The 18,199-nt window shown below is 44.9% G+C and overlaps 2 protein-coding genes across 7 annotated transcripts in view; one reads left to right on the forward strand and one right to left on the reverse strand.

Annotated features, from left to right (window-relative positions):
- The window catches only part of LOC133747076 (zinc finger protein 260-like), a 313,614-nt gene that overhangs the window by 268,630 nt on the left and 26,785 nt on the right, over nucleotides 1-18,199 (forward strand). For 4 of the 6 annotated variants that reach the window (XM_062175219.1, XM_062175220.1, XM_062175216.1 and 1 more), the window contains exons 3-4: nucleotides 7,213-7,342; nucleotides 14,338-14,470. The gene's annotated coding sequence lies outside the window, so the exon portion shown is untranslated. Of the gene's footprint in view, nucleotides 1-7,160; nucleotides 7,343-7,478; nucleotides 8,223-14,337; nucleotides 14,471-18,199 lie in introns of those variants that run through there. The other 2 variants (XR_009864268.1, XM_062175218.1) reach the window with 2 other exon arrangements.
- LOC133747078 (zinc finger protein 717-like) overlaps nucleotides 1-18,199 on the reverse strand; it is a 380,365-nt gene that overhangs the window by 13,319 nt on the left and 348,847 nt on the right. The gene's annotated exons all lie outside the window — the stretch shown is intronic.

The raw sequence follows: 18,199 nt of genomic DNA on the forward strand, positions 1-18,199 counted from the left end.
ACAGACACTATTTCTTTCTCCTTCCCCTCTCTCCCTTCCATTCTCATTCTAACAAAAGCAGACATGATTTTACTGGAAACATTGATCTATCCTTAAACTTTTCATTATAAAAAATGAATTGACTGAACCCATTCAATCATATCTTATTCATACTTAGATTGGATTACCATATAACTATGCATACAACAACAAACCTAAATTATCTGTCTACCATCTTCTCTATTTCATGTTACATGGATTTGGCCTTTTATGAAAAAGTTATTTTTATGTTTCCAAGCCATATGATCATAAAAGTTAGCTGCCTTACCTCTCCAAGGAAGATGAGCACATTTAGATTAAGCTGTTTTGCATATTTTTTAGGCTGTTTGTTATTTTGTCTGAGCATCCCTCTGGTTTATTGGAGCCTCAACTACTTGCCAAGACATGTTCTTTGTATCAGTACACAAAAGAATAAGGTTGAGAAACATTTTCTCAGGTAGTGACAAGAACATCACAGTGCTGTGACCTACAAGACTTGTTACAGAAAAGTCAAATTTATAAACAAATGTTGAGTTTAGAAAGGAATGCCTGAAGCAACTAGCTAAATGCAGCTCTCAAACACATAAGCAGGGCTGCTACATAGAGTGGTTTAAGGACTTGTCAAGGGTCACACAGCTGATAACTGGTACAGGAGGAATTCAAGCTCCATTCCTCCTGATCCTGATAAACTAGTTCTTTTTTTTTTTTTTTAAGATTTATTTCATTTGTTTCAAAGGCAGAGGCAGAGAGAGAGGTATTACATTTAATGGTTCACTCCTCACATGGCCACAATGTCCAGAGCTTCATCTAGGTCTCCCACATTGGTGCAGGGACCCAAGGACTTGCGCTGTCTTCTACTGCTTTCTCAGGCCATAGCAAAGAGCTGGATTGGAAGTGGAGCAGACAGGACTCAAACTGCTGTTCTTATGGGATGCCGGCACGGCAGGCGGTGGTTTTACCCACTATGCCACAGTGCTAGCCTGAAACTAGTTCTTTAACTACAAGGATAGTAATTTCAAAGATTCGCTGAGTGCTTCCTGTGAACCAGGTGCAGCTTCATAGGCAGTGACTTGGCAACCATGGCTTCATAGTGAAAGTACCCAGATGTTGTGTGTCTATACAGTATGTTAGCTCAGTTACAGCATAAATGGATGCTTGATGATCCTAAAGGACATGATGAGATTTTGACAGAGGACTGGGGACTGAGTGTTGGGCTGAGTGGAGATTTTTAAAGAGAACACCTGCCCTGTATGGATACTACCTCTATTCCACATCACTGGGCTCATCCTCTGCAGGGGCAGCAGAAGCTAGATACTTCCTCCCCATCTCCCATTACAGATTCCTTGATTTTTTTCTGTTGGGCACATCTGCTGCCATGATGTGTGACTCCCAGGAAATGTATTTTAAAAATTTTATTTATTTGAGAGGCAAAGAGAAGGAGACAGGTAGACATGGAGAAAGCTCCCATCTGCTGGTTCACTTTTCAAGTGTCTACAAGGGCTGGGACGGGACTAGTCCTAAATCAGGAGCAAATAACCCAATCCATTTCTCCCATGGGGATGAAAGGGACCCAATGACTTGAGTCATCACTGGTAACTCCCTGGGTGAACCTTACCAGGAAGGTGGAATTGGCAGCTGCAGCCAGGAGTCAAAGCTAGCCACTCTGATATGGGAAAGGGGCATCTTATCTGCGAGGTGAAATGCCTGACCCAAGGAAATATTCTATTGTCCTTCTGGATGGGATGGAGAGCAGGTGACTGGAGCTGCAGGAACCATTTGGTCCCATGAGGGAACCTTATGGATGAGGCAACAAGGCAAAGGAGCCCCTCCTGGAATGAATATCTTTGAATCCTTATATGTGAGAGAAGTGTTAAGCTACAGGTGGTTTTATTTTTTAGACATTATTTATTTAAAAGGCAGAGTTACAGAGAAAGAAAAGTCAGAGAGAGGTATCCTCCATCTGCTGGTTCACTCCTCAAATAGCTGCAGCCACTAGGACTTAGGCTGAAACCGTGAGCTAGCAGCTTCATCCAGGCCTCCCACCTGGGTGCAGGGACCTGAGTACTTGGGTTCTGCACTGCTTTCCCAGGTGTATTAGCAGGGAGCTCCAGCAGAAGTGGAGCAGCCAAGACTAGAACTGTCACCCTATGGGATGCCTATCATAGGCTGTGATTTAACCCACTATACCACAATGCTGGCCCCTAAGCTACACTTTTAAATATTTACTTTGTGTGCTACTCATAGCTGGAATAAACTCTAAAACACATGAGTCATTTTATTCCTTTGATACCGACAATAACCCTCTAAACAAGCACTGTGATACTCTCCATGGGCAGGTGAGAAAGTGGAGCCCATAGAATCTAAATACCTTTCTCAGGGCCACACAGCTGAGTGGGAAAACTGAGGTTCCTGCACCCCTTTTTAGGCACTGTAGTAAATTCCTCAAATGTAAGACGAATCAAACAGAGGAAATCCTGGTGGCTTTGTCCTCAGTTAGGACACCTTGTACTAAGACAAAATTGTGAGTCCAACTCTTTAGTGGCCTACTAGGTGACCGTGGATAGTTTAGTTCAAAATCCTTCTCACAAACATCTTGTAGAGAGTACATGGTGTTTTCACTGGGATGTTTTTGAGTTCAGGTCACTAAGAGCCCATCTCCAGCCAGCTTGAACAATGAGGAGGGAGAGTCAGACACAGTGGTCCTGGGCTCGACAAATTCCATGGCTGGAGATGTCAGTGAGAACATGGGCTCCTTTCACCTCTGCTCTGTGACTCACAGCACTATCATTATCTGAAGTTGATTCTCTTTGTGGCAAAAGGAATTAGGCTTGGAGCAAGCAATTGAGATTATCCATACTCTTATTTATGGGTAATAGAAAGAGAATGGAATCCCTTGTCTTTCTTTAAAAACTGAGGTGGGGGGTGAGTGCTTGGCCCAGTGGTTAAGACGGCTCTTGAGAAACTTTCATCCCAAATTAAAGTGCCTGGCACAAGTCTTGGCACACTTGCAATTCCAACTTCCTGCTAATGTGCAACCTGGGAGGCAGCAGATGTGGGGAGACCAGATTGAGTTCTCTGATCGCAGCCTCAGTGTGGCCCAAACCTAAAGATTTCAGGCCTTTGGAGAGTGAAATGGCAGATAGAAGGTCTCTTTCTGTGTCTCAAATAAATAAGCATATAAATATGTAAATAAATAAATAATATCAAAGTAGAGGGTGTTATGGTACAGTGGTAAGCTGCCACTTGGGATGCCCATGGCCCATATTGGAGGACCTGAAATCAGGTCCCACCTCTGCTTCCAGTTGAGCTTCTTGCTAACGCACCTGGGAAGCAATGGTGATAACCTAAGTATGTGAGCTCCTGACACCCGTGTCAGGGAACAGGATGGAATTCCTAGCTTCAGCCTAGCCCAGCCCTGGCTTTGCAGACATTTGGGGAATGAGCCAGTGATTGGAAGTCCTCTCTAATACATAAATCTTTTAAAACTGTAGGTTGAATTTTCTTGCCAATCACCTCCTGTCCAATAGCAAAGGTTGGAGGTATCATCTGAAGTGGGACATTAATAGACAAATGACCATCAAGGCCAGGGGAGTGGGTGCAGACAGGACTGTAATGTTTTAAGAGGAATGCTCCCTCTGGACCAACTACTCAGAGATCTTCCCTGCAACCTTCCCTCCCTGCCCCAAGACACTGCTTTCAGAGCTGTCTGTGGCCACAGAGAAGAGGTGTTCTGGAGAGTGGTCACTGAGGAGAGAGGAAGGGCGGGGAACCCCAGGGTCCCCTTTCTCCTGGTCTGGAGCCCCTTCCCTACATCACAGCTCTGCAGCAGAGCATGCCTGTCACCTCCCTCAGCCTGTGACACAATCTATTAGCATTTCCCATGGTTATGTTAGACTTGGGGACCACAGTGTGCTGTCCACTATGCCAACTTGAACTTCTAGGTTGGGGCTGGCACTGTGGGGTCATGGATAAAGCCACTGCCTGCAGTGCCAGCATCACATATGGGTGGCAGTTCTAGTCCTGGCTGTTCCACTTCTGATCCAGCTCTCTGCTGTGGCCTGGGAAAGCAGTAGAAGATGGCCCAAGTCCTTGGGCCCCTGCACCTGTGTGGGAAGACCCAGAGGAAGCTTCTGGCTCCTGGCTTTGGATTGGCACAGCTCCAGCCATTGCAACCAACTGGGGAGTGAAACAGCAGATGGAAGGCCTCTCCCTCTCTCCCTCTCCCTCTTTCTGCCTTTCCTTCTCTCTGTGTGTAACTCTTTAAAAGAAATAAATAAATCTTAAAAAAAATAACTCCTAGGTTTTCCATGAAAGTGACATCTGAGTGTATCTCTCCCAGGCAGCAAGGTTGGGAAGAGCTTGTCAGCTACAAAGACTAGGGAGGTGAGACCAGAGAGCTGCTAGCTGGTGAGAGCCTTATGACCTGACCTGTGTTTGGTGGGGGGGTGTAGCCTGTCCCCATTCCCTCCATCTGAGTGGGAACTGTTCCCCCAGCACAGTTCTAGAGGAAGTTGCTGTGTTTAGCTCCTGGCCCAATCACTGTTGTCTGGAAGGATTCACCAATTAAGCCTCTGCAGTGTATGTGTGTTGGGGGGGATGGTAAGGGTTTTGCTGTCCCCATTAAAATGCAGTAGTGGGGAAACTGTCCCCAGGCACTGCCAGGTGAGCTCCGTACCTGCTCTGCCCTCTCTTCTGGAGATTCAGCCTCCCAAGATGCACCACTTCCATAGGCCCCTCCAACTCTTCCTTTATGTGGGGAGAGGGTGGGTGGCAGAAGGCTGCAGGCTCTGCCTGTTGCTAAGGGGAAGTAATGGCAGAGGACCAAAAGGACCATTCCCAGGAACACCAGGGTTCTGTGCCTGTTCCTATTACTATGCTACTCAGGCAGTTTTTCTCTGTTTCCATTTGTGCACCATGTGTCTATCATCTAAAGACTGGGAGTCCTACATCAGCTTCACAACACTTTGCTCAGGGCTCACTGGTTCAGGTGTTCTGCATTCCCCCGCAGCCTCCATGCTGCCCCAGGGAGTCCTACACATGTTATTTTGATAAGTACATCTCTAAAGCCATTTAAAATAATTTCTGTGTTTAGAAATGAAACAAGGTCATCATTACTGGCTGACTAGATGCCTGTCTAAATGACTAACTGTACCTTGACTTAATTACTGATCTCCCAGTTAGAAGTTAATACATAATTTAAGTTTTTTTTTTTTTTTTTTTAAGGATTTATTTTATTTGAAAGGCAGAGTTACAGAGAAGCAGAGAGAAAAAGACAGAGGTCTTCTGTCCACTAGCTCATTTCCTAAATGGTCACAATGGTCAGAGCTGGGCTGATCCAAAGCTAGGAGCCAGGAGATTTTTCCAGGTCTCCCATTTGGGTGCAGGTGCCCAAAGACTTGGACCATCTTCTACTGCCTTCCTAGGCCTCAGTAGAGAGCTGGATTGGAAGCAGAGCAGCCAGGCCTCAAACCAGTGCTTATATGGGATGCTGGCACTGCTGGCCTTACTTACCCTCTAGGCCACAGCACCAGCCCCAATATGTAATTTTTAAACCAAAACTATCTATTAAACTCTAACACACCACTGCCTGCATTCTACATAAAAGCCTCTTAAGTGACCTTTCCAAACCACTACTTCTTTACCAAGGCATCCCTGATACCAGCACTTCTTGCACCTGAATCAGCATTTGCTGAACAAGTAACTGTGCACTTGGATTGCAAGAGGTCTTTTAAGTGCACAAGGATGTTTTTTAAAGATTTATTTATTTGAAAGTCACAGTTACAGAGAGATTTCCATTTGCTGATTCAGTCCCCAAATGGCCAGGCTGGAGCCAGGAGCTTCTTCTGAGTTTCCCACATGGTATAGGGGCCCAAGCGCTTGGACTGTCTTCCACTGCTTTCCCAGGCACATTAACAGGGAGCTGGATCAGAAGTGGAGCCAGGACTCAAACTGCTACCCATATAGGATGCTGGCCCTGCAAAAGGTGGCTTAACCCTCAAGAATTTATTTTGAATGACCATCTTTGTGACACAGCAGGGTAAGCTGCCACATGTGAGGCCAGCATCCCATATTTGAGTGCCAGTTGCAGTCCTGGCTATTTTGCTTCCTACTAATGCTCCTGGCAGAAGAGCCCCTACCACCCCTGTGGGAGACTCAGATGGACTTCTGGTTCCCATCTTCAGCCTGGGCCAGTCCTGGCTCTTGTGGTCATTTTGGGAGAACCAGAAAATGAAAGATCTGTATCTCCCCTTTTCACCCCCTGTAACTGTCTTTTGTAAAAATAAGCAAATAGTTAATTTTCCACCTGCAGTGTTGGCATCCCATATGGGTGCCAGTTCTAGTCCCAGCTGCCCCTCTTCCAATCCAGCTCTCTTCTATGGCCTGGGAAAGCAGTAGAAAATGGTCCAAGTACTTGGGCGCCAGCACCCACATGGAAAACTGGGAAGAAGCACCTGGCTCCTGGCTTCAATTTGGCACAGCTACAGCCGTTGCGGCCATCTGGGGAGTGAAACAGCAGAAGGAAGACCTTTCTCTCTGTCTCTCCCTCTCACTCTGTAACTCTACCTCTCAAATAAATAAAAAATTAAATATATTTTCTTTAAAAATTATTTTGAAATCATGTACCATTTTTTATAATAGGCATTTTCCATGAACTTTTTGAAGACCATTCACATGCATAGATTTCAAAATTTGTTGAATAAGCTAATCTTTTAATTTCATTTTCCACAAACTTTTTGAAACGCTCTCATATTTGCTTTTATTTCTATTTTTCTATACACAGTACATATATTTGATTTGAGGTCTTGCAAAACATGGATTACAATTCCTTCCTCATGCTATCATTCTAGTTTTTGTTTCCTCTTTTCTGTACTTGTAATCTGTCTTGCAGTTTCTTCTAATCTCTGTCTATCCTATGTGATCAGATCAGACTCCTTGGAGAACAGTTTTCATCTTGGTACTCTCTTGTACAAAAGTGGTTAAAAAAAAACACACATCCTCACACTTAAGAATGATATATGCCTCCTAATAGTGGTTTAACCTGCTGACCACGATGCTCATCCCTGACATTTTATTTGATGTTTCCCTGGCATTTTGAATTTTTTTACCTAATTTTTTTACCTAATTTCATTTGTTGGAGCCAGTGTTGTGATGCATTAGGATAATCCATTGCCCGTGATGCTACTTCCCATCCAGCTCTCTGCAGTGCATCTGAGAAGCAGCAGACAACCCAAATTCTTGAGTCCCTGCCACCATGAGGGAGACTTGGATGGAGTTCCAGATCCGAGCTTTGATCTGACCCAGTCCCAGCCATTGTGACCATTTGGTGAGTGAATCTGCAGATGGGAGATCTCTCCCTCCCCCATCCCTGTCTCACCTTCTTTATAACTCTGTCTTCCAAATAAATAAACAAATCTTTTTAACATATTTGTTTTTCAACCTTTTTTCTCCCTACCTTCTAGCATACTCCCTTGGTGCTGCTGCTCTCTGTGGACTCGCCCTCCTCAGCCTCTGACTAGAGCACAGCCACCTCTCCAGTGCTGACATCCTCTGACACACGTTTCACTCTGCTGTTCTCCCTAAACTGCAGACTCTGCTTGGGCAACCCAACTAACTCTCATGCATAGACACACACACCTGAGGACTCCAGAGCCTTTGATTTCAGGTCCAAATTAACTTTCATTTTCAGATGACTCATGAAAAAACAAGTCTGGAAGCCAGGGTGTAGCCTTGTGGTTTAGATACCTGTGTCCCATTTTGGAGTTTCTGGGTTTGATTCCCAGTTCCAGCCCCTGACTCCAACTCCCTGGAAATGCAAACCCTGAGAGCTAGCAAGTGATGGCTCAGATGATGGGGTTCCCTGCTCCTGGGCCAGCCCGGGCCACTGTGGACATTTGAGCAGTGAACTAGAGGGTGAATACCACTTCTCTGTCTACTTGTTTGTCTCTTTGCATCTCCAATTAAAAAAACAAAACAAAAAAGTATGTCTATATCTTTCATTAAAATAAATTCCTCAATGGCTAAAAATAGTTTCATTGTTAAAGTTAGCAAAAAATAATGCTTCTTGGTTGTAAATGATATTAGAATAATTTACAACTGTAAATCAGACTTCCATAGTGGATAAGGAAGAGAAAGATGAGAGCAATAATTTTTACTTCTGGCTTTGGTGCTTCTTTGTCATGTAACCTTGGAAAATTCATTTAAACTCCCGGAGCCCAAGATGAGTGTCTTTAAAATTGCAGGCTCATCTAGTTGATGCAAGTGGCATAAAGCTGAGACCCTTCCTTGTTTCTGTACCAAAAGAGCTAAGTGACATTAGCAACTTATTTTACCCCTCTAGTTCTTCCTCCGCTGTGAAATAAGATTGTCTTTATATTTAAAGGATTTATTCTACACAGTACTAGGTTGTGGTAAGGTTTGCATGACTGTCAGGTCTTCTACAACTCTACTGTATTATTAACAGTTGGCACTGAAGACGAAATGCTAAACAACATAGAACTGCTAGGACTGGGGCCCACACTGTGGCACAGTAGTTAACGCCCTGGCCTGAAGTGCCAGCATCCCATATGAGTGCCGGTTCAAGACCTGGCTGCTCCACTTCCAATCCAGCTCTCAGCTACGGCCTGGGAAAGCAGTAGAAGATGGTCCAAGTCCTTGGGCCCTGCACCTGCATGGGAGACCAGGAGGAAACACCCAGCTCCTGGCTTTGGATTGGTATAGTGCTGGCCATAGCGGCCATTTGGGGGTGAACCAATGGAAGGAAGATCTTTCTCTTTGTCTCTCTCACTGTCTACCTCTCCCTGTCAAAAAAAAAAAGAATCAATATAGTTATTAAAATTTTTAATTATAATCACTGAGTATTGGTAATTACTTTTAAAAAAGATTTTATTTATTTATTTGGCAGGTAGAGTTAGAGAAAGGTCTTCCTTCCATTGGTTCACTCCCCAAATGGCCACAATGGCTGGAGCTGCACTGATCCAAAGCCAGAAGCCAGGTGCTTCTTCCCAGTCTCCCATGTGGATGCAGGGGCCCAAGCACTTGGGCCATCCTCCACTGCCCTCCTAGGCCACAGCAGAGAGCTGGACCAGAAGAGGAGCAACCAGGACTAGAACCTGGCACCCATATGGGATGCCAGCACTGCAGGTAGAGGATTAACCTGTGCACTGCAGCCCCCACCTCAGTAGTGTAATTACTGATAGTATACTCCTAGTATTGTATATTTTAGTTTACACAATACTTAGATTAGATAAAAATATAGGTAGTGATAGTTATTGCTTCTCTTACTGGATTGGATCATAGCACATGTCAATAAACTTTATTTTTTTAAAGGCTTATTTTTGAAGGAGTTACAGAGAGACACACATCAAGAGATATTCCATCTGCTGGTTTACTCCCAAGTGCCTGCAAAAAGCTAGAGCTGGGCTGATCCAAAGCCAGGAGCTTCTTTCAGGTCTCCCACATGGATTCAGGAGCCAAGTATTTGGGCCATCTTCTGCTATTTTCCAAGGCACATTAGCAGGGAGCTAGATTAGAAGTGGAGCAGCTAGGACATGCACCAGTGCCCATATGGGATGTCAGCACTGCAGGTGGTGACTTTACCCAATATGCCATGGTACCAGCTTCAGCCTTTTCAATTTAATAACTAGAGATTATGCACTATTCAACATCCTGGCTTTGGCTTGGCCCAGCCTCCACTGTTGTGGACATTTGGGGAGTGAACCAGAGGTTGAAAGATCTCTCTTCTTCTGCCTCTCCCTCTCTAACTCTGCCTTTCAAATAAATGAGTCTTTGAAATATATACATATATGGGTCCCACACTGTAGCACAGTGGGTAAAGCCACTGCCATATAGGCACTGATTCAAGTCCTGGCTGATCCACTTCAATCCAGCTCCCTGCTAATGTGCCTGGGAAAGCATCAGAGGACTGCCCAAGTGCTTGAGCCCCTGCATTCCTGTGGGAGACCTGAAAGAAGCTCCTGGCTCCTGGCTTTGGATCAGCTCAGCTCAGGCCATTGTGATCATTTGGGGAGTGAACCAGTAGATGGAAGGTCTGTCTCTACACCCTCTCTGTTACTCTGCCTTTCAAATAAATGTTATAAACATGAGGGAGAAAAGTGCACTTCTGTTGCCTTCCTCATTACCTAAAGTAACATAATCAAAATCTGTTAGGCAAGTGAAGGCAAATGAATAAGGGAAATTCTGAGATCTGTGTTGACCACGAAGAGAACAGTTTCCATGTATGTCTTCTGGAAGCCCATGTGAGTTGGAACCAAAGAAAAGAGGACAAAAAAGGGGGAGGCCCATATTCCCCATTTGTCTTCTTCCTTCATTGGTGCAGTGGAGAGTTGAGTAATGTAACATTGGTGTTTGTCTCCATACAGTTCACTTCTATTTAGTTGTTTCTCAATCCTCAAAAAGGGATTTAGGTCAATGTTCTATTCTCATCAAAGACCCTGATGTTTAATAAAAGATTCTGTTAGTAATTTTTACCCTGGGTGGGTCTAAGGATGTGCTGTGACTTAGGTTTAGAAAAGAGCATCTTCCTTGCCACTCTCATCTCAACTCTGGGGCTGTCAGTTCTCCCTGCACAGACAGAGTAATGCACACTTCTTCTCTACTACAAAGATCTTCCCCTTATGTTGGTCATAATTCTAGTTATCAACATCAAATCAGCTCACACCTGGACTGTAAGTATTCAATGACATTATTTATCGAAATAAATGTATTCAAATATTCAAAGACCACTTCAAAGCTTAACTGCCTTCAAGAGTTTTTGGCACTTGTAATAGACACTGTGGTTTTCTACACACAAGCACTCACTATTTTATATACCGTTTAACAATTCAAACATCATTTCAGGTTCAGCAATACACAAGAATAGCATGCATGAAATGGAGTCACAAGAACTTTAGTACTCTTCTACATAGTCAACATGTTACATTAGTTGGGACTCAAAACCACTATGTGGTAACATGAACTGATTTAGTGAAAGATATACAGCTAGGTAGTTAAGGCCACAGAATCCCAGACCTATTGATTTTAAATGAGTTTAGATCAACAGCATTCCATTGCATTATCTTCTATCTCACAGTCCTGCTTTTCCAACAAGACCCACCCCACTCACATCACATATTTCCTGCCTGTGTCTGTACAGTGGTGGAAGCTGTTCTGATACAAGCATCTCCTGGACAGTCACCAGCTTCCTGACTCACTACCTAGCTTGGAATCAATAGTTCTGAGAGAACTCAATTGAATGGCAGTCTCTTTGGCAGTCACAGACTTCTGCCTTAGGAAACAGAACATGTCCTCTACTCTGGGGCTCCCTTTTTCTCATCAACCATGGTGTCTGTGGTGATCTCTGGTTTTTCACTCAAGCCCTAGTAGAACTCTGATTCCAAAAAACAGGGATAAGTGTTCTACCTGGGGCTGGTGCTGTGGCATAGCAAGTTACACTGATGCCTGCAGCACTAGCATCCCATATGGATGCCAGTTTGAGTCCCAGCTACTGCAGTTCTTACCCACTCCCTGCTGGGAAAAGCAGCATAAGATGGCCCAAGTGCTTGGTCCTCTGCCCCTACATGGGAGACCTGGAGGAAGCTCCTGGCTTCAGCCTGACCCAGCCCTGACCACTGTGGCCATTTAGGGAGTGAACTAGCAGATGGAAGACCTCTCTCTGCAACTCTGCCTTTCAAATAAGTAAAACATCATGTTGTACACCCTTTTCCAGGCAGTTGTACAGCTGGGGGTTGTAGCTTCTTGTATATTTTGGATAATAAGAGTTTTGGTTTGAAAGCAAGCTCATCTGAAACAAAGATCACTCATTATCCTTCGTTAGAGAAGGGAGCTCTGCTCTTTGAAAATGAAAATCAGAAGCTGTAACGTGTGATGAGCTCCACCTGCCAGGTCTGGGGATACTTAGTTGAAAGCCAGGACACCAGGAAAGGAAGCTTTTCAGATTCCCTGGCCCTTGCTTTAGTCTTATATCTTTACTTCCTTTGTTGCTTCTTGGTGCCAAGGGTGTACACTTTATGCTGAAATGAGGAATTTGGTCTTACCTCTTTGGGGGTTTTTTCTATGAAGACTGTATATATTTACCGTGGTTTTAAGGATAGCTTCTGGGGTGGGTGGATTTTTCAGAAGTTTTCACAAGCCAGCCAAAAGCCTATATTTTCTTAACAGAATTCAGTTTTTAAAAAAGCCTTCAATACAGCCAGACCATCTGTAGGAAGGGAAAAGTAGAAAAAAAAGCATGTGAAATTGAAGAACCGAATGATCAAATAATCCCTTGTGCTTTTCTAGTACTAGGATTAGCTATTTTCTAGTTTTTACTCAATCCTGTAGTCCTGAGGATTTAGCTCTTTAAAGACAAAGATGCCAGTAGGCAAAATACTTAAGTTGGTGCCATACTACTAAAACATAAATACTTCAGTTTGTTTTTAATGCCAAAATGTATTTGTAGGAGAGGCACAAATCGTCAGGGAACTAAGTCTCTTGCAAACACTGCCTGCAATGAAAAGCATCCTCAGCCTCCACCAAGAGCACTGCCATTGCAGAGCTGAAGGGTGATTTATCTCCCCCACCTGGGGTGAATATGCTGAGAAATAAAGGGAGATAAACAGGCCTTCTAGGTTAAGTCTCATTCCCCTTGCGGAGCTGCTCATGTGTGTTTGAGACACAACATTTCTGCACTCTTGAGGTACTTGCAATAGATTAAATTCAAGACTAATTCACATTTGCAGGCCAGCAGCTCCTGGAATGCTTCTGACCACAGCAGTGCTTCCTTCGGGGAAGGTCTGCAAGAGCAGTTCTGTAGTGAGTTGTGCTCAGAGCAGTTCCCCTCCCAGCTCAGCAGTGAGCTGTTCAGATCGCAAACACAGGAATCTCAACTTACTTGATGAAAGTTTGCTACGTGCTTTTCTTGCCAACTGTGGCCTTCCCAGGAGTGGTGGAGTTTTGAGGTAGCTCAATCGTGTCTTCCAATCTTTTACTCTTAAAAAAAAAGTACATTTCACTAAATGACCATCCTTGAGTACACTACTGACCTGAATGCATTTTTACCAAATAAAGTCGTCCAATAGCTACAAACAAACCAAAAGCCAAGAGCAGGCTTACCAACCTAATATTAAACTCAGCACCGAATTACTGAGCAGTTTCATGTGTCCCTCATAAAGTAAGTGCTGCTGTGAGGACTAAAGATAGGACTGCCCCAATTTTAATTTTCAATATACTGCACAGCTAATAAAGCAGATGCTGTCTCTGGCCCACAAAAGGGGACAGTTTCCCTGCAAGGTTAACCGCAATCGGGAGACATTTCACACCTGATGGAACCCGCAGCGGGACTACCTTGAGCCAGCTCCTCTGCTTCCCTTTCCACCTTCGGTCCTGGACGGGCCAGAGACCACGCACAGTAGGTGCCACCGGCTCACCCGTGCCCCCCTGTAACCCACAACGCTCCTGGGAGGCAGATGCCACAGAATAGTGATTTGTTCCATGGTTGTCACTGCGTGAGATCAGCCCATCATGAGAAAACGTCCGAAATTGAGCTCAATGGCCAAGAACGTAACACCACCCACGTCACCCGCACACACCGCAACTACCAGCTGCCCGCCAATGACCTTTATAGCCGGCCCGGCGTGGGGCAAGTCTGGCAGCGCCGGTCCTGTCCCAGGACAGGGAGGATTGGTCCGAGGCCCCTGGCCGGGCGGAGCCTGAGCCGCCCTGCAGCAGATTCTGGAAGCAAGGGAGCTGCTGATAGCTGAGGCCAGGCTCAGAGCACACTCAGGGAGACGCCACGCCCGGCAGGGGCGCTGGGGCCCTGGACTTTCCCAGGCTGCAGTCCTGGGGCAGAGGCTGGCTTAGCCCTTCTTCCCCAGCCCTGCCCTCAAGTGGAGCAGGGTTCCCATGGGGGCAGCTTCCTTCACGGGAGGGCCTCGATTCAGGGTGCTGGCCTGCAGCCTTCCGGGAGGGAGTAGGAGACAGCGACTTTGTCAGGAGGCGACACCCGAGCTGGGCCTGCTTTTTGGGACAGCTCTGGATGCATGTCCGCGTGTGCCTGGACCTGCGGGGCTGCCTCTCGCCTCCTGGAGGATCTGGGAGCCGGGTGTCCTGGTGGCGGGGGCGGGAGGGCGATGAACTGAGCTCACCCTTGGTGCACCAGGCTCTTTGGAGCCTTTGAGAGTCGAGGTCACCTCCTGAGTCACTCCTGGTCCGTTTGGGATTTGCCAGAACCCTGAATTAGGGGTGTGGTGGAGGTGGTAGTGGTTGACTTCAATGCACTTTATTTGTGAATTCTTCAAACACAGTTTCTCCCTACTCCTGCAGGCTTTAAGGTGATTGACGAGGACAGAGTCCCTAAGCTGCAAAGAGACTGAATTTTGGAAACTACGTCCAGAACTCCACAGTGTGTATTTAGGTGCTCTTCCCTCAGGCCTGCAGGTGGACAGCAAGAGCAACAGTAAGATATTAATTACTGTAGATACTCCCCGTTCTTTACAGTAGACCCGCCAAAAGAGAATGGGAGATGTGTGCTTGAACAGTAGAACCAGGCAGCATGCTAGGGTGAGCTGCCCAAGCGCTTGTACCCCTGCACCCACATGGGAGACCCAGAGGAAGCTCCTGATTTCCAGGCTTCAGATCGGCCCAATCTCTGGCCATTGCAGCCATTTAGGGAATGAACCAGCAGATGGAAGACCCCTTTTCTCTCTCTGCCTCTCTCTCTGTAACTCTACCTCTCAAATAAATAAATAAAATCTTTTAAAAAATGTAATTGAATGTTAAGTAATGTGAGGATAGGGCAATACAGAGATTCCCAAATTTTAGTTTAATACTTTTGACAAATACTCCCCAGTTACTTAAAGGAAGAGCAACTCCTTGTGTGCCTGCTGCAACCTTGCCACCATTTGAAGGGGAAGAGCTCATTGCCTGCCCTGAGGGGCAGTGCTGCATCCCCCTCAGGTGTGTTCACATGACTGTCAGACTGTCACTTCCCTAATGAGAGGATTAGAGCTGGCAGAGGGCCCAAAACAATTCTTTATATTTATTTCCTACAGTCAGATTCGTTAAACCTATTTAAGTGCTATAGTAGTTACTATGCATAACCAGAGCAGCCGTTCTCCCAGCCTCTTATTTGTGACAAGTTCAATAGTTTGTAGTGATTCCCCCCACCATGGAAATCAGTTTGTATTTATTTCTGTGAAGGATATCAAAACCAGGGTGCACTGTCCTCAAGGGACTTATGGATCTACAAATCTTCAAAATGGGTTTATAAATAATAAAATAGGAAAAAATTTGAGGACAGTTTTTACAGCATCAATCTTCAATTGTTAAACAAAGATATTTTTGTGTAAACAGAACAAAATTATATGGACATTCACAGTTACATTTTTTTTTGACAGGCAGAGTTAGAGAGGGAGAGACAGAGAAAGGTGTTCCCTCCATTGGTTCACCCCCAAATGGCTGCTATGGCTGGCACCTGTGCCGATCCGAAGCCAGGAGCCAGATACTTCCTCCTGGTCTCCCATGCAGGTGCAGGGCCCAAGCACCTGGGCCATCATCCACTGCCTTCCTGGACCACAGCAGAGAGCTGAACTGGAAAAGGAGCAACCGGGATGGAATCGGTGCCCCAACTGGTACTAGAACCCAGTGTGCCAGCACCGCAGGCAGAGGATTAGCCTAGTGAGCCACAGCACTGACCACATTCACAGTTACATTAACAACAAAGATGTATGGGATTTGCTCACCCTGTCACCATCCACCTACTTGTTGGCCCCCGAGGACTGCTGAGGCTCTCTTCTGTACTGGGAGATAGGATTCCAGAGTCTGCCACTATGAAAGCAACAAGAGAGGTGTCAGGAACCTTTTGGCAAAAGTGACTTCAAAAAGTTTGTGGAAAAATAAAAAAATGTAGGGGCATCTGTTCATAGTGGGTCAGGCTTGTGCACCTGGGAGGCAGCAGATGATGGCTTAAAGGCTTGGAGTTCCTGGCTGGGCCAGCCCCAGCTGTTATGCACATCTGGAAAATAAAGCAGTGGATGGAGGTTCTCAGTTGCTGTCTTTCAAGTTTTTTTTTTAAGGTGTTAAGTTCAAAAATAACTAAATAAATTGTGAGAGCTACACATAATTCATACTATGTATATTCCATATGCATGGCTTTCAGTTTCTTTGTACCTTTTTTTTTAAGATGGCAGAGAGAGGTAGGGAGATAGATCTATCTGATGGCTCACTCGCCAGGTGTATGCAATAGCTGGGGCAGCTGGTCCAGGTAGAAGTCATGAGCCAAGAATGCCCTCTGAGTCTCCCACATGGGTGGCAGGGGCCCAAGCACATAAGTCAACATCTGCTGCATTAGCAGGAAGCTGAAGCAGAGCAACCAGGACTGAGCTGGAGCTCCCCTATGGGATGTCCACATCGCAAAAAGTGGCTAAACCTGCTGCTTGACAATGCTGGCCCTTACACCTATCTTTGAATTCCATGTTCCACAAACTCTTTGTATAATAGAAATGTTCTCTGCATGTTTGGAGGTGGCTCTTGGGTGCCAGTGGTGGAGGAAGTGATCTAGAGGAAGGTAGCACAGTGCTGCAGGAGAACAAGGGTGCAGGTACTGCCTGCTGGCATCTCATGCTTTGCCTCCCTTAGAGCAAGGTGTGGATGGCAGGAGGCTGAACCATTTACCTTCCTGCTTCAGACTTTGTCCATCTGTCCCGCAATTTCAGCCACATCTTGGCAATCCTGGCAAAATGCCTGACTGGTGGGGAGGTGGAGAAGCTCATCTTCTGACCAAGCTCCAGCAAAGGGAATTAATTTAGAAAGTTATCAGTGTGCTTTCTACTGCTTTAAGGCATATTCACATGGAAAAAGTAACATTCTATTGTACAAACCATTCTGAGGCTCTTAGCAGAGTAAAGATATCTTAGATCCTCATCAGTGAAATCTTTAGGAATGTCAGAAAGCCTGTAACCTTCTTCAGTGATCTGAACCAGACGAGATCTGTAAGGGCAGAACTGCTCAGCAGCCACACTGCAGGGATAGGTATCTTTCCGATGATATCTTCATCTGCTCCTTGTGGTTGAAGCCATTGTATGAGCTCTTGATCTGTTTTCTGCCCTGGGAGAGCCTAGGGTGCTCTATATCATCTGTAAAGATTCAAAATTTTTTGTATATTAATGTCTAATCATAAAATTTCCAAAGTGACAAGCTGGATGTAATAAACTATGCCAGACTGCAAAAAAAATACAAACATGGTATATTGTCTATAAAGTACAGAGGTAAATCTGTATTATAGAGATACACATCTCTACACATATCTCTATTTCTTTCACCTCTGAAAGTCTACATTAAGCTCTCGATGGAATGATTAATTAGGAATAGATTTCATATACTTAATTTTGTAATCAGTGAACTAGAAATAATTATTGTAGTATTGAGGATTGTACTGACTAAAACAGTATGTTTATTCCATGTTAAATACCATCATCGTATCTTTGGATTCCTTTTGTCCTACTACTTAGATATTCACAGGAGAGGGGAGGTGGGAGGAAAACCCAAGATCCATCAGGGTGGAGGGGGAATATCAGAGGCTGTGGTTCTATTGTACTGCAGCATTTGTTCTGGAAGAACACATTAATGGACCCAGATTTTTCTAAGGTAACTGAGTGCCTATTTTCTCCTGTACACTTGTCTGTAGTATTACATTTTCATTTATGTAAAAGTTTATTTTCTTCAAATAAAATATTAATTTGGATGAAAATGAAGATATTAAGGAATTTTCAGAATGGGTCTGTGGCAGCCCTCCTTGGCTTTGTTTTTAGGCACTTATATCAGAAAAGAAAAGATAGAAAAATTCATTTTGGGTTCTTTTCCTCTCTACCATGACAGTCTTTGGTTAAGATTTGTCATTTTGTCATATTTGATTCTCTAGACTCCCTGAAAAATGCCCTACTTCATTAGATGGAGTCCTTGTCTCACCATGGCATTGAAAAGTTTAAAATGTTCCAGCTTTGCATTTAGCTAGGTCATGGACACATGCCATGGCACTTGCCAGCCAAGTGTATCAGGGACATCATCTCAATCGGACTTACTCGCATTAAAAAAAAGGAGCTGCAGATCCTTCCAGTGAAAGTGGAGAGGAGCAGGAGCTGCAGAACATTGCCAGGAGTGGGTGTGCCGTGGGATGTCATGTGGTGGC

This window comes from Lepus europaeus, chromosome 18, assembly GCF_033115175.1.
Source record: "Lepus europaeus isolate LE1 chromosome 18, mLepTim1.pri, whole genome shotgun sequence".
In the NCBI taxonomy this organism is placed as follows: domain Eukaryota; kingdom Metazoa; phylum Chordata; class Mammalia; order Lagomorpha; family Leporidae; genus Lepus; species Lepus europaeus.